At 44.1% G+C, this 16187-nt stretch overlaps 1 protein-coding gene across 2 annotated transcripts in view; it reads left to right on the top strand.

The window, feature by feature from the left end:
- Positions 1-16187, top strand: part of PPP2R2C (protein phosphatase 2 regulatory subunit Bgamma) — a 212042-nt gene that overhangs the window by 185085 nt on the left and 10770 nt on the right. The window lies entirely within an intron of this gene.

The raw sequence follows: 16187 nt of genomic DNA, 5'->3' as shown, positions 1-16187 counted from the left end.
GCTGTGTACTGAGAACTAACTTTGGAGTTTGTAAAACTGCCTTGATAGGTATTCCAGATTCATTAATTGTTTCTTCATTTGGTTTAAAGATAGTCTGTTTAAAGTGCTGCACATGCTTTTGAGTTCCTTGGTGGACTGCATTTGTTTTATTGTAATTCTGGGAAAGATTATGCTAATAGCTATATTTGACTGGCACAATTAGGAGTTCTAATCCAACACATCTGAAGGGCATCAGGTTGGGAAAGTCTGCTTTAAAAAAGGAGAGATGTATGTGGAGATAAGTTGTTCATTATCAGTTTTCTACAACCCCACAGTCACCTCTATATTTACTCATCTCCATTCAGTCTACATGTTTACCTAGGAAAAAATAGATTTGCACTTGCACTGTAGGAACAAGGTAATGTTAAACTCACCTGCCATGCTTCTTGGTGCTTGGTTATAAGCTGTATTCTTTTAGCCACACTTTTTTTGGGAGTGGGGGTAAACTGTAGAGTTTTCTTTATCGAATACACATGTGATACTCAGTACCATATGTTAGCATTCCTGTTGAATTTCTAAATGCATAATTCCTTTTAATATTGTTGTTTTGGGGTTATTTCTCTGAAAAACTAAGTTACTTAGTCAGGGAAGACTTGATTGCTCATGACATGCATACCATGTGCATGTCTAGCCTATCTTTGAACACCCTCACCGATGGGGCCTCAATGACCTCTCACCATATCATGGGGCACTTTGTCAAAGGCCTTGCTGAAATCCAGGTAAACCACATCCACTGCACCCCTCCATCTAGCCACCTCGAAATCTTACCTTAGAATTGCACAAGGTTTGTCTGGCAGGACCTGTTTTTGCAGAAACCGTGTTGTGTGGCCACCAGCCTCCCTTCCCTATCTAGCATCACTAGCTCTCTCGCTAGTGAGCCTTTCCATTGTTTTTCCTACAATGGACGTAAGGCTAACTGCTCTGTAATTCCCCCATGTCCCTTCTACTACCCTTTTTGAAAACTGGGACCACTGACACCACCAGCGGCCGTGAGAGAACCCCTGCTAACTCTCAAAGTACTCTCGGGTGCATTTGCAATGTCCAATGGCCTGAGGAGCCCCTTGACTTCTAAGGGGGTGACGCTAATCTGTGCCCCTAAGAACCCGGCCTAATCTAATCTCCCATGTGGATCTCCCCCATCCTGCTTTGGGAAAAACACAGAGGCAAAATAGTCATTTAGAATCTGTGCCTGTTCCCTCGTATCAGTCACTGGATCTCCTTCCTCTTTATTTAGCAGTCCCACTACTTGTCTCCCCTCCCTCTTCCTATTTACATGCTGATAGAAGCCCTTTTTGTGGCTGCTGATATTCTTTGCAAGCCTCAGCTCGTAATCAGCCTTAGCCTTGCGAAGAATCATTCTGCAATGAGCCCCCTTCTCCCAGTATACCCTTTTATCTATTTGCCCCAGTACCCAGGTATGTGAAGTATGTGAAGTTCCTCTTGCGACTAATCCCTCTAACCACCTCCGTTCACATCCATGGCAGCGCTCTCCTTCGCCTCCCCACCTTACTAACTAGAGGTATCGTCAAGGCTTGCACCTCCAAAACCTCCCTTTTGAGTTCCATCCACCCCTCCTCAGCTCGCTTGCCTTCCACTAACCTATCCCAGGAGACTTTCCCCAGTCTGGCCTTCAGTTCACCAAAGTTGGCCCTCTTGAAATACCAGCTTCTAGTACTCGACCTGCTGCACGTCCCCATTCCCCTGGTCTCAAAGCAAAGTATGGAATGATCACTCGCATCCAGAGCTCCCCTAATCTGTACTTCATTTATCAGCTCCTCCCTATTGGTCAAGACCAAGTCAAGGATGCTCCCCACCCCATGGTCTCCCCTCGGACCCTCTGTGTGAAAAACCCTCCCTCTATAGCTTCTAGGAAGCGATGTGACCTGGCTGTCACCGCTGAGTGAGTCTCCCCAGTAATATCCGGGAGACTGAAGTCTCCCATAATTACTGTGTCCGTCTCCTGAGATATGCTTAAAACCTGATCTGTCAGGACATCATCCAGGGTCTCAAGTTGACCTGGAGGGCAATAACATACCCCCACTGTCAGGTCCCTCTCCCTGTCAAAACCCCTTAGTTTCACCCAGACTGCCTCTACCGAATCCCCATCTGTGCTGCATTCTATCTCACTCCATCCTATCCCTTCCCTGACATATAAAGCTATGTCCCCACCCCTCCTTCCCTTCCTGTCCTTTATAAACAGGTGATTCCCCTCTATGTTTACAGTCCAGTCTTGCCTTTCATCCCACCAAGTTTCTGTGATTCCCACCAGGTCATACCCTCCTATTCCCAGGAGAGCGTCAAGCTTTTTCTGCTTATTATCCATGCTCCTAGCATTGGTGTACATGCACCTCAACTCCTTCCTACCGCTTCCTTTTTTGAGAGTCCCCAGCCTCCTCCTTACTCCCATCTACCCTGATACCTGCCCTCTCTTCATCGGAATCCTCTCAGCCCCTGCAGTACCTCTGTCACCATGTTCCTAGAGCCCTGATCCTCTCCCCATACTTGTCCAGTGAGGACAAGTTTCTGGGGGGCCTGAACCCACCTCCCCACCGCCTGGCTCAGTTTAAAGTCTTCTGGACAGAGTTTACTAGAACATTTCCAAACGACCTTTTCCCCATCCCTGTGAGGTGCAACCTGTTCCTTGCCAGAGGTCCATTGGCAAGAAAGCAGGTGCTGTGGTCAAGGAACCCGAAGTGTTCCTTCTGGCACCACACCCTAAGCCAGTCCTTCATCTCAGCGACCCTCATATCCCTGCCTGGCCCAAATGCACGGATTGGTAAGATAGATGAGAGGGCTACTTGGGCCTTTAGCTCCCTGAGTTTCTTCCCCAAGGCCTCAAAATCCTTGGTGATCCTGCCCACACCCTGACTAGCTATGTCATTTGTGCCCACATGGATCCCCAGCAGTGGCTGGTGACCCCCGGAGCAAACAAGACGCTCCACTCTATCCTTCACATGCCAGATACGTGTATTTGGCAGGCAAGAGACCTCCCTCGCCCCAAATTTGGGGTGGCACACTGCCACTTCAGTGCCCTCAGCAGGGAGTCCCCGATGATGATCACCCGCTGCCGTCTCTTCCTGGTGGTGCCCTGGCCCTGGCCCTCGCCTCTCCTGCAGCGGCCCCCTTGCTGCTTGGGGTCCCAAGCTGGGGGCCCCACTGGTCTCCCATGGCCTCATCAGCCTCAGCCTCCCCAAGTGGAGAGAACCTCTTTTCCAGCTCCAGATCACGCTTCGGGAAAGAACAAAACAAAACACAAAAAAACCTGCCCCCAGGGAAGGGTGTCCTCCGGCAGCCCCAGCTGCAGCGAAGGGATGCAGACAAGGGACCTCGCTATTGGTGCCACATCCGTTGGCACTGCCAATGGCTGAGCACCACCATATAAGCCTCTCAGGCCACTCCCCTCTAGTTTCTCCTGGCCCTTCTGGCCTCGCCTCTCTTCCTCTCCACTGCTTCTGTCCCTCCGCTTCTCTGCCCAGCTCCTACCTTGCCTCCACCAGTCCCCTCTCCACTCTCAGCATTCTGTCCCAGCCTCTGCCTCTGCTGCTGCGCTGCTCTGCCAAGAGCCAAAAAAAAGGGCTCATCCGGGATTAGAGGGTCTTGTTTAGAAGAGGAAGAAGAGGAGAGAAAGTGCGCTTCAAAAACTAGTCTATAATTTGCCTGTCCATAAATATTACTATATTTTTCTAGGGCCAGGTTTAATTGCCTCCCTTCTGCAGTTCTTGAAGGGTCAAGGTATTCCATATGAAGATTGGTTTTATCACTGTGCAATGAACTAGTCAAATTCATATGGCATTCTTTAATGTAGTCTCCACGATGAAGATTATAATATATTCTTACAATATCCTGTCAAATTGTCTCAATTCTTGTAAGTACAAGTCTGTGCCTTCCTGTATAGAATCAATCCATCTCATAGTTGTTCTTTCTCTTCTTTTTCTGCCTTAAGTTTTTCATAGCATTATGGTCTACTTCAGTGAGTCTTGCCTTCTCATTACGTGTCTGAAGTACAAGAGATTCAGTGTTGTCCTTTTTGCTTCTGGAGAAAGTTCTGGCTTAATTTGATCTAGGAACTGCATTTTTGTCTTTCCACCAGTACAGGGTATTTGCAAAATTCTCCTGCAGCACCATGTTTCAATTGCATTTCAATTTTCTTTTGTCAGCTTTCTTCACTGTTGATCGTTCACACCTTTTTCACACCACATTTCACACCATCTTTCACTTATTGTATTTAGGAATACATTAATGTGGGTGATCTTGACCTCGGTCTCCACTGAAATGTCGTTGCACTTGATAATTGTTTCCAGAGCCTTCATTGCTGCCTTTCCAAGTCTCAGTTTGCTTCTGCTTTCTTGGCTGCAATTTTCCTTTGAACTGACTATTGAGCCAAGGTATGTAAGATCTTTCACAATTTCAATTTCTTCATTGTTGACATTAAAGTCTTATAATTCTTCTGTAGTCATTTTTTTTTCATAATATTCAGCTTTAGTCTTCCTTTTACACTTTCATCTTTCACTTTCATCAGGAGTCATTTCAATTCATTGCTGCTTTCTGCCAGTAATATGGTATCAGCTACATATCGTAAATTATTGTTCTAACTTCATCCAACTTTCACTTCTTCCTCTGATCCTAATCCTGTTTTTCTTATGTTCTGTGTACAGACTGAGCAGATAGGGGGATAAAATACACCATTGTCTGATGCCTTTGCCTATAGGAAACAATTCTGTTTCTCCATATTCTGTTGTTCACAATACAGGAGAATCAGTTACTGAGGTACCCATATTTCCTGTGGGACTATCCATAGTTTCTTGAGATTGTCAAAGTCAAAGGCTTTGCTGTAGTCCATAAAGCATATACTGATCTCCTCCTGTAACAATTTGGTGCTCTTCTAGCAGCCAACATATATTTGTGATATGCTCTCAAGTGCCTCTTCCCTTTTGAAACTCAGCTTTAACTTCAGGCATTTTTCACTTCATATAAAGTAAAATCCTTTTCTGCAAAACCTTGAGCATCACTTTCCTTGCATGGGATATTAGGGCTGTGGTCTTAATTGCTGCTTCTCTTTTTCTGGAGACTAGAAGGTATATTGTTCTTTTCCAATCTGTGGAGCATATGTTTTGTTTTCCATCTTTTTTGGCATGTTCTTGTTAGCATTTGGACTGAGTCAATCTTTCAGCATTCCTAATTTGATTTCCCTCTTATTTTCTACTTATTTGCACTGGCAAGTCAAATGGTTCTTTTTGTCTCCCTAAAAGTTGCATTCAGGACTCTGACTTTCTTTCTCTCATCATTTGCTTTTGCTCTTAACCTGTCCTTAGCAATTGTGACTGTTTCTTTTATCATCCATCTAAGTATTTTCTTCCTTTTTGCAACAGAAACTATCTTTCTGCATATTTCCCTGAAAGAGTGTCTAGTTTCATACCACAGTACTTCTGGTTTATGATCAATTAAGTTCAGTAATGCATATTTATTCTTTATAAATAAATAACTTACATTCCTCAGGAATGGTATTTTAGTTGTATTTTGGCACTATGCTTCTGTTAGCAATCTTTATCAGCTACCACCCCTAGAAGTTGAGGGGCCCCTCAGGGCACTGGACATCACAAAGGCACTGAGCCCTGACGGGTTACACTTGAGGGGACTTCAGGAGTTGGCAGGGGTACTCTCACCCATTTGGCCTCCATTTTTGAGGCCTAGAGAAGAATGGGTGAGATTCTAGAGTACTGGAGGATGGCATCAGTAGTCCCCATTTTCATTAAGGTAGTAGAAGGGACAAGGGGAATTACAGATTGGTTAGCCTTAGGTCACTTCTGGGAAAGTCAATGGAAAGGCTCATAAAAGCAAGAGATCTAGTAACCCTAGATAGGGAAGGGCATTTGGTGGTCTTAAGTCCATTCTGGGAAAGACAATGGAAAGGTTCATAATAGGAAACGTGCTCTGAAAACCCTAGATAGGGAAGGGAGGTTGGGGGCCACGCAACATGACTTCTGCAAAAACAGGTCCTGCCAGACGAAACTTGTGAAATTCTATGACAGGTTTTTGAGGTGGCTAGATGGAGGGGACGCAGTGGATGGATGGGGTTTACCTGGATTTCAGCAAGGCCTTTGACAATGTGCCCCATGATATCCTGGTTGAGAAACTGAGGAACTTTGGGATAGACCAATGCACTGTCCGATGGATTAGGACATGGTTAGAGGACCGAAAGCAGAGAGTAACCATTAGAATGGAATCATCGGGATGGAGGCTGGTGATGAGCAGGGTCCCTCAGGGCTCTCTCCTGCGACCAATCCTGTTCAATGACCTGGAAGACAGGGTGACCAGTCTGCTGATCAGATTCACAGACAACATTAAAATGGGGGCAGCGACCACAACTGAGGAGCAGGTAATCTGGATCCAGGAGGATCTGGACAGACCATGGAAGTTGGCAGGGGACAACAGGATGGCGTGAAGTGTTAAGGTTAGGGGACAAGTGGCTGAAGAGCAGGATTTGTGAAAGGGATCTTGGGGTACTTGTGGATTGCAGATTAAACATGAGTTAGCAGTGTGATATGGTGGTCAAGAGGGCAAATGTCACCCTAGGATGCATAGTCAGAAGTGTGGCTTCTAGATCGAGAGAGGTATTGCTGCCACTCTGTACAACTGGAACACAACATTGTGTTCAGTTTTGGGCCCCTCATTACAGGAAGGAAATAATCAGGTTAAAATTGGTGCAGCAGGACTGCAAGGATGGTGATGGGATTGCGGGGAAAGCTGTATGAGGCGAGACTGAGGGTGCTGGGTCTTTTCAGCCTGGAGAAGAGGAGACTTCAAGGGGATCTGTTAGCATCATATAGGTACATGAGGGGGGAATCACATGGAGATGGGTAGATACCCATTTTCCTCTGTGGGGGACGGCAGAACATGTTCCAGTGGAGCAAAGCTGAGGGAACCAAGGTTCAATTTGGATGCCAGGAAGTACTTCCTGACAGTTAGGACCCCTAGGGTATGGATTCTGTGGGAGGTGGTTGAACCCCCATTGGCGAGTATGGTCAAGGATAGGCTGGACATGCACATGGTAGGCATGTCATGAGTGGAGCCAGCTGGAGCCAGGGGTCAGACTAGATGACCCAGGAGGTCCCTTATGACTTGACTCTGTTTCTATGTAGCTGATTTTTTATATTTTGAGTTTGTGATCATTACCACAATCTGTTCCTGGTTGTAACAGTTGGGCGAAATACCCCCTGAACCACACTGTGAAGAGTTCCCCCCTCTTAGCAGCCACTGGGGCCCGAATAGCACACGTTCATTCCCTAAGGAGCCAAACTGCACTGGATTCACACACAGGACCCAAGACTTGGGTGGGGGGGGGGAGGAATCTTTATTAGACTACAATAAAATCACATTAAAGGAAACTGCAAATACTTCAGCTACTCAAGAGTAGGGTAAGGGTTAAGGATGAGGTCAACAACAATGCAGTTTCCAGAGGCTTCTCCCCTGTTAAGCATCTTTTGACCATGCCAGACACTGAAACAACAAATACTGACTAAGCTAAAGCTTAACACACTGCTTCGCTGCACCAACTGGTCTCCTTAGAGTTACCATCGGGTTGTCTTCTCAGCAACTCACAGGCAGGCCACCTCCAGGTCTCTTCTCCTGACAAGGCACACCAAACTGCCCTTCCTTGAGGCTTTTTATCCTCTCCCAGGACTGCAGAAAAAACCCTTTGATCCAGGAGGCATGGAAAATTTTCCACCTTTGTCCCTCCCCAGAGCCAGGTCTGCAAAGGCATTCATTTTTATGGCTCTTTATCTCTCTCCTTCCTTCCTGGTCTCCCTCTCCCGGGAGAGTATCTGATTCTATAAATTTTCAAGGCCTTTCCTTCCTGCACCTAGCACCAGCCTATCTTTATTGAAGACACCTGGGGGTCTGCTACTCTTCTCACCTGACAGCCAATTTCAGCCTTTAACCCTGCCATTCCTCCAGCCCCCAAAAGCCCTTTCCATTACACTGGTCTTGTTTAGGCAGCCAAGAATATGGCTTCTTCTTCTCTGCTTCCAGTTACATAGTTTAATTTCTTTATTAGCTGTGCCCATTTGTATATTCATTTGAATGATTGAGTGAAGTATTTATTTGCATTAAATAGATTCTTGGCTTCACAGAATTCTTCTGCTTTGTTTCTGTTCCCTACATAAACTAAAATATCCCATAACATTGAATTCTGCTTTGTTCCATAGTTTTGCATCTAACCATGAACTTTGTTCCATAGTTTTGCATCTAACTAGAGTTAGTTTGAGTATCTCTGCTGTTTTCTATGAAAGGCCCTCTACCAGTGTCATCTTCATCTACTGCTTCTGCCCAGTTGTTGCTGTTCAGTTTCTCCATGTGGAGATATCCATTCTGATGTGAATGTTTCTTTAGAAAAGGGTGCTCTCATCTTCAGCTGGCACCTAAGCTTTGACCATTCCACCTTTGACGACCCTGCTAGAAACCTAGCCAAGAGGAAAAGATCCGGTTTCTCAGCATCATGGCTCTTGCCTTCTCTGACACTCTCGCACTTGCCTACCATGCCCTGGATGGTCAATAAATCAAATTTTTCTGGCTGATGTAAAGTTAAGTTATTATCAAAATTATTATTTCACTTGCATTGTATTTTATAGGGGGGTTAGATTGTACTTTTAGTCAAGTATGTGCTTTAATTATTGTTTTAATTGTCCCATTTGTTCTTTTTTATGGATCTGTGAATGCACAATAAATTTTGGTTTGTTGGTTGTTACTGTTCTGCAGTAGTTTCTAGTGAGTGAAAATTTAGGTTAGTGAACCCCCAATACATTTGTAAAAAAATATTATTTAGACAATGGGTAGAGGATTAAATAATGGATGTTGTCTGAGCTTCCCTAGAAAGGCAAGCAACTGAGTCATTTTGAGGCTGGCTCAATATATTCTTTTAAAGATATACCCACTATTTCTTTAAGCTAATCAAAAGCTGAACTCTTAACTTGGGTTGAAGGCCTATACCTTAACTTTAATTTATGGGATGCTTTTAATTAACACAAACCTGTATTGTCTTAGTTTCCCCTTTTCAAGCTATTGTTTAGTTTAAGTGTCTGGCAGAGGTACTCTCCAAAATGAAAACACTATTATGCTACGATTCTGCAGTTTAAAAATTATATAAACTGTCTTCTGATGTTACATATATACAGTGTTAAAACTAGTTTGTATTCCAGACTGTACACCTTGACAATGCCCTTTCCCAGACTCATTTCAACCTTGATGGTCTTCATCAGTGGGAAACCATATATATATTGAACCAAATAACAGCCTTTTTTCACAGATTCACAGAACAGCTGGGTCAGAAGTGGCTGGGAAGGCCAGCAAATCCAACCCCCTGCTAGTGCAGGATGCCAGTTACACCATCCTGATCTGTCCAATTGCTTCTTGAATGCGTCCAGTATGGAAATACACACAAGTTCTCTTGGCAGCTGGTTCCACTGTTGTATTGCTCTCACAGTCAGGAAATTCTTCCTTGAGGCTAGCCTGCATCTGGTCTACTGTAGGTTAAGTTTATTGTTCCGTGTCCTACAATGTGGGATAAATGAGAATAGGTCATTTCCTTCTTTTTTGTGACAGCCTTTGAGGTACTTGCAGAGTGCTACGAACCATGTCACCTCATAGTCTTTTCTTAAGGCTGAACAGGTCCAGTTCTTTCAGCCTCTAATCATAAGGCTTATTTTCTAGGCCTTGTGTAATCTTTGTTACCCTTCTCTGAACCCTCTCCAGATTATCAACATCCTTTTTAAACCTGGGCACCCAAAATGGAATGCTGTATTCCATGTGAGGTCTGACTAGTGCAGAATAGAGGGGAACGTCTCTATTTCTGGAAGTGATACCTCTGTTTATGCTTCCCAAAATAATTGTTGACTTTTTTGCGGCTTCATCACACTGCTGGCTCATATTTAGCTTGTTTTCTACAACACCTCCAAGGTTTTTCTCTTTTCGGTGCTGTTGAGCCAAGTATTCCCCATCTTGTATCTAGGCAGTTGGTATTTTTATTTATTTATTTGCCTAGGAAGAGAACTAGGCATTTCTCCTTGTTGAATTCTGTTGTTTGCTGACCAGTGTTCAAGCTTGTCTACATCTCTCAGGATCCTCTTTTTCTCTCCCAGGGTATTAGCTATTTCAACCTATTTTAGTATCATCTGCAAATTTAATTATTCCCTGGATTTCCTTATCAAGATCATTAATACAGATATTGAAGAGTACCGGTCCCAGGACTGAACCTGTGGTACCTCACTCATAACCTTTCTCCATGTGGAGAAGCTACCATTGATGGTCACTCTCTGTGACCCATTTGAAGCCACTTCTGGATCCACTTAGTGCTAGTTCTGCCAAGGCCATATTTTGCTAATCTATTGATTAGGATGTCATGGGGCACTTTGTTGAAGGCCTTGCAACAATCTAGGTGAATAATGTCCATTGCTTTTCCTCTGTCCATTTGGGTAGTAACCCATTCAAAGAATGAGATTAGATTGGTTTGGCATAATTTATTGTTAAGAAATCCTTGTAGACTTCTGCTTATCACTATATTTTCTTCAAGGTGTATACAGACTGATTTTTTTAATTTGCCCTAGTACTTTCCCAGAGATTGAAGTTAGACTAACTGGTTTATAGTTCCCCAGTTTGTCTTTCTTCCCTTTCTTGTAGATGGAGTCCACAGTAGCCTTCCTCGAGTCATCTGGCACTTCCCCTGTTTGCCAATATTTCTCCAACATTATATATAGTGGCTCAGAGAGCTCTTGCACCAGTTCCTTTCACACTCTAAGATGGAGGCCAATGGGTTCCGGAGATTTGAATGTGTCTAGAAACACAGAAACAGAGCGAGTCAGAAGGGGTCTCCTGGGCCATCAAGCCTGACCCTGGCTCCTCTCACGACATTCATCTGTTGATCTTAGGCTGCCATCCTTCCTTTTCATTTGGCATCTCTTCCTCTGTAGGCAGGTCATATATTCTTTTGCAGGAGAAGACTGAGCTGAAATAGAAGTTGAGTACCTCTGTCTTTTCCTTGGCATTTGTTATCAATTTGCTGTTCTTGATGAGTTCTTGTATACCTTTCTTTTGTTTATTCTTTCTTTTGTATGTAGCTGTAGAAGGTTATATTATTTTTAGCATGGCTCACTATTTTCAGTCTGTAGCTCACTGTAGGCTTCCTGAATCTGTCCCTGCAAGTTATTACTGTCTGTTTATACTCTTCTTTTGAGGCTTGACCTCCTTTCCACTTCCTGTACATTTTCTTTTAGCTTTTAAGTTGTATCCTAATGTTTTATGGAGTCATTAGGATTTTTTTTTTAGTTTTCTATTGTTACACTTTGTTCAAATGAGTTGTTCTTGTGCTGTAAGAATGTCTTTTTTTCAGGTTTCCTATCCCTTTGGGACTCCTCCCTCCTTTAGGGTGAGTTGCCAGGGGATTTTGCTTATCACTGACTTGAATTTCTCAACCCTAAATGCACAGTGTAGAGACATAGAGGAAAACAATAGAATGGGAAAGACTAGAAATCTCTTCAAGAAAATTGGAGATATCAAGGGAACGGTTCATGCAAAGACAGGCATGATAAAGGACCAAAATGGCAGGGAGCTATAACAGAGGCAGAAGAGGTGGCAAGATTACACAGAGGAACTCTACAAGAAAGAGCTTAACGTCCCTGATAACCATGATGGTATTTTCCCTGACCTCAAGCCAGACATCCTGGAGTGTGAAGTCAAATGGGCCTTAGGAAATCTTAGCAATAACAAAGCTAGTTGAGGAGATGGTATTCCAGCTGAGCTCTTCAAAATCCTAAAAGATGATGCAGTTAAAGTGCTACACTCAATATGCCAGCAAATTTGGAAAACTCAACAGTGGCCACAGGATTGGAAAAGGTCAGTTTACATTCCAATTCCAAAGAAGGGCAATGCCAAAGAATGTTCAAACTACCATACATCATTTCACCTGCTAGCCAAAGGTATGCTCAAAATCCTACCAGATAGGTTTCAGCAGTATGTGGACCGAGAACTACCAAAAGTATAAGCAGGGTTTTGCAGGAGCAGAGGAACTCAAGATCAAATTGCCAACATATGCTGGATCATGGAGAAAGCTTGGGAGTTCCAGAAAAACATCTACTTCTGCTTCATTGACTCTGCTAAAGCCTTTGTGGATTGCAAAACATTGCGGCAAGTTCTTAAAGAGATGGGGGTATCAGACCATTTGTTATTTGTCTCTTGAGAAACCTCTATGTGGGTCAAGAAGCAACAGTTAGAACTAGGCATGGAACCACTGATTGGTTCAAAATTGATAAAGGAGTGTGGCAAGGCTGTATACTGTCTCCCTGCCTATTTAATTTATATGCACAGCACATCATGAGAAAGGTGGGGCTAGATGAATCACCAGTTGGAATTAAGATTGCTGGGAGAAATATCAACAACCTCAGATATGCAGATGATACCACTCTCATGGCAGAAAGTGAAGAGGAACTAAAAAGCCTCTTGATCAGGGTGAAAGAGGAGAGTGCAAAAGGTGAACTTAAACTCAACATTAAGAAAATTAAGATCATGGCATCTGGTCCTATCATTTTGTGGACAATAGATGGGAAGAAATGGAGGTAGTGACACGGCAGATGGTGACTGCAGCCAAGAAATTAAAAGATGTTTGTCCTTGGGAGGAAAGCTATGGCAAATCTAGACAGCCTACTAAAAAGCAGAGACGTCATCCTGCCAACAAAAGTTCTTATACTCAAAGCTACAGTTTTCCCAGTTGTAATGTATGGCTGTGAGAGGACTCATAGGCAGGTTGAGCGCCAAAGAATTGAGACCTTTGAATTGTGGTGCTGGAGAAGACTCTTGAGAGTCCCTTGCACTGCAAAAAGATCAAATCAGTCAATCCTAAAGGAACTCAAGGAAAGGGAAGCACCCTGACGGCTCTTTAGAAGGTCAGGTACTGAAGCTGAAGCTCAAATACTTTGGCCACCTAATGAGAAGGAAGGACTCCCTGGAGAAGACCCTGATGCTGGGAACGATTGAAGGTAAAAGGGGATGGCAGAGATGGAGGGGGCTGGATGATGCCACTGGGGCAGTGGGTGTGGGCTTGGGTGTTCTCTGGGGGATGGTGGAGGACAGGAGAACCTGGAGGAATGTTGTCCATGGGGTCATGAAGAGTTGGGCACGACTTTGCGACTGAGCAACACTCAGCTTTTCCTCTAGGAGGGCAAGTTGCTTGCCTACAGTCGGCTCATACGTCCTTTGCCTTTCTTCTAGGAAGGCAAGTTGCAGACATTCATAGCAGTGGTAAGGCTGAATGTTGTAACCAAGACATCATTTTGCAGTCATTATAGCTCACCATCACTAGGGGGCACCTCATTTTTTACCAGCTGCTGCTAGAACTTTGTTCTTTGCAAACTGTGGTAGTGAAAACTTGCATGTGCTCCATATGGGAACTATTTATTTATTTATTTATTTTGGGTACAGCATTGGGCATTCCCATTTCAGCCTTTTTGTGGTGCTTCTTTTGGCCTTCCAAGCCTTTTTCTTTTTGAGGTGGGGAGTGTGCTTTTTTTCCCAGGAGTGCTCTGAGGAATGTAAAGTGGGGAATGAGAGGGGAATGTAAAGTGGGAATGTGAAGTGTCTGGCCTGTAAAGGCAAAGCTTTGAGTCTGGTCTCCCCTTCCCTCCCTCAGTGACCCTCCCACCAGTTTCAGAGTCTTTTGAAGCATGTGGGTCAGAAAACGTGGGTTTGCCACTTGCCAGCTTTTACTTTTTTTCCTCTTTCTTGTTCTGGTGCAGTGGCAGACAGATTTGTGATGGGGGAGTTGAGTTTGTCTGTTTCTCGTTTCCCTTTTGTCATGGGGCTCCCAGGTGGGGTGACGGGGTGTCATTCTGTCCCCCAGTTTGTGGGGGTTCATTGTACCACATAGTTCAGTCTGTGGGTAGTAAGCAGCCTTCTTCCTCCATTTTTTCACCCATTTAAATGGAACTCCATCTCCTTGTTGTTGTTAGTCAGGAAGTCGTGTCTGACCCATCGTGACCCCATGCACAACATTCCTCCAGGCCTTCCTGTCCTCCACCATCCCCCGGAGTCCACTTAAGCTCACACCAACTGCTTCAGTGACTCCATCTAGCCACCTCATCCTCTGCCATCCCCTTCTCCTTTGCCGTCAATTGTTCCCAGCATTAGGGCCTTCTCCAGTGAGTCCTTCCTTCTTATTAGGTGGCCAAAGTATTTGAGTTTCAGCTTCAGTATCTGGCCTTCTAAAGAGCAGTCAGGGTTGATCTCCTCTAGGACTGATAGCCTTGCTGTCCAAGGGACTTGCAGGAGTCTCCACCAACACTACAATTCAAAAGCCTCAATTCTTCGGCGCTCTGCCTTCCTTATGGTCCAATTTTCACAGCCATACATTGCAACTGGGAAAACCATAGCCTTGACTATACGCACTTTTGTTGGCAGTGTGATGTCTCTGCTTTTTAGTATGCTGTCTAGATTTGCCATAGCTTTCCTCCCCAGGAGCAAGCGTCTTTTAATTTCTTGGCTGCAGTCCCCATATGCGGTGATCTTGGAGCCCAGGAAAATAAAATCTGTCACTACCTCCATTTGTTCCCCATCCATTTGCCAGGAAGTGTGAGGACCGGATGCCATAATCTTAGTTTTCTTAATGTTGAGTTTCAAGCCAACTTTTGCCCTCTCCTCCTTCACCCGCATCAAGAGGCTCCTTAGCTCCTCTTCACTTTCTGCCATTAGAGTGGTATCATCTGCATATTTGAGGTTGTTGATATTTCTCCCAGCAATCTTAATTCCAACTGGTGATTCATCTAGGCCCACCTTTCTCATTATGTGCTCAGACTTCTGAAGGCCCATTTGACTTCACATTCCAGGATGTCTGGCTCGAGGTCAGTGACCACCCCATCATGGTTATCAGGGATGTTAAGCTCTTTCTTGTACAGTTCCTCTGTGTAATCTTGCCATCTCTTCTTAAACTCATCTGCCTCTGTTAGGCCCCTGCCATTTTGGTTCTTTACCTTGCCCATCTTTGCATGAAACATTCCCTTCATATCTCCAATTTTCTTGAAGAGATCTCTGGTCCTCCCTATTCTATTGTTTTCTTCTATTTCTTTGCACTGTTCATTTAAGAAGGCATTCTTATCTCTTCTAGCTATTCTCTGGAATTCTGCATTCAGTTGGGTGTATCATTCTCTTTCTCCCGTGCCTTTCACTTCCCTTCTTGCCTCAGCTATTTATAAAGCTTCCTCAGACAGCCATTTTGCTTTCTTGCATTTCTTTTTCTTTGGGATGGTTTTAGTTGTTACCTCTTGGACAATGTTGTGCACCTCAGTCCATAGTTCTTCAGGCACTCTGTCTATCAGATCTAATTCCTTAAATCTATTTGTCACCTTTACTGTATATTCATCAGGGATATGATTTAGGTCATACCTGAGTGACCCAGTGCTTTTCCCTACTTTCTTCAATTTAAACCTAAATTTTGCAACAAGAAGCTCATGAGCTGAGCCACAGTCAGCTCCTGGCCTAGTTTTTACTGACTGTATACAGCTTCTCCATCTTTTGCTGCAGAGCAAAAGTCAATCTGATTTCTGTGTTGACTGTCTGGTGATGTCCATGTGTAGAGTCGTCTCTTGGGTTGTTGGAAAAGAGTGTTTACTATGACCATCATATTCTCTTGACAGAATTCTACCAGCCTGTGCCCTGCTTCATTTTGTACTCCAAGGCCAAACCTGCCTGTTATTCCAGCTATCTTTTGGCTTCCTACTTTAGCATTCCAATCCCCCAAGCTGATAAGGACATCATTTTTTGGTGTTAATTCTAGAAGGTGTTGTAGAGCTTCATAGAACCGGTCAACTTCAGCCTCTTCAGCACCAGTGGTTGGGGCATAGACTTGGACTATTGTGATGTTGAATGGTTTGCCTTGGATTTGAACTGAGATAATTCTGTCATTTTGGAGATTGTATCCCAGTGCTGCTTTTCCTACTCTTTTATTGACTATGAAGGCTACTCCATTTCTTCTGAGGGATTCTTGCCTGCAGTAGTATACTTGATGGTCATCTGAATTAAATTCACCCATTCCTGTCCATTTTAGTTCACTGATTCCTAAGATGTCGATGTTCAGTCTTGTCATCTCTTGTTTGACCACATCCAGCTTT

The sequence above is a fragment of the Varanus komodoensis genome, unplaced genomic scaffold (genome assembly GCF_004798865.1).
Source record: "Varanus komodoensis strain SLA01 unplaced genomic scaffold, ASM479886v1 scaffold9, whole genome shotgun sequence".
NCBI lineage: Eukaryota > Metazoa > Chordata > Lepidosauria > Squamata > Varanidae > Varanus > Varanus komodoensis.
Note: the sequence above shows the minus strand (reverse complement) of the source record. Positions and strands in the feature narration are given on the sequence as shown.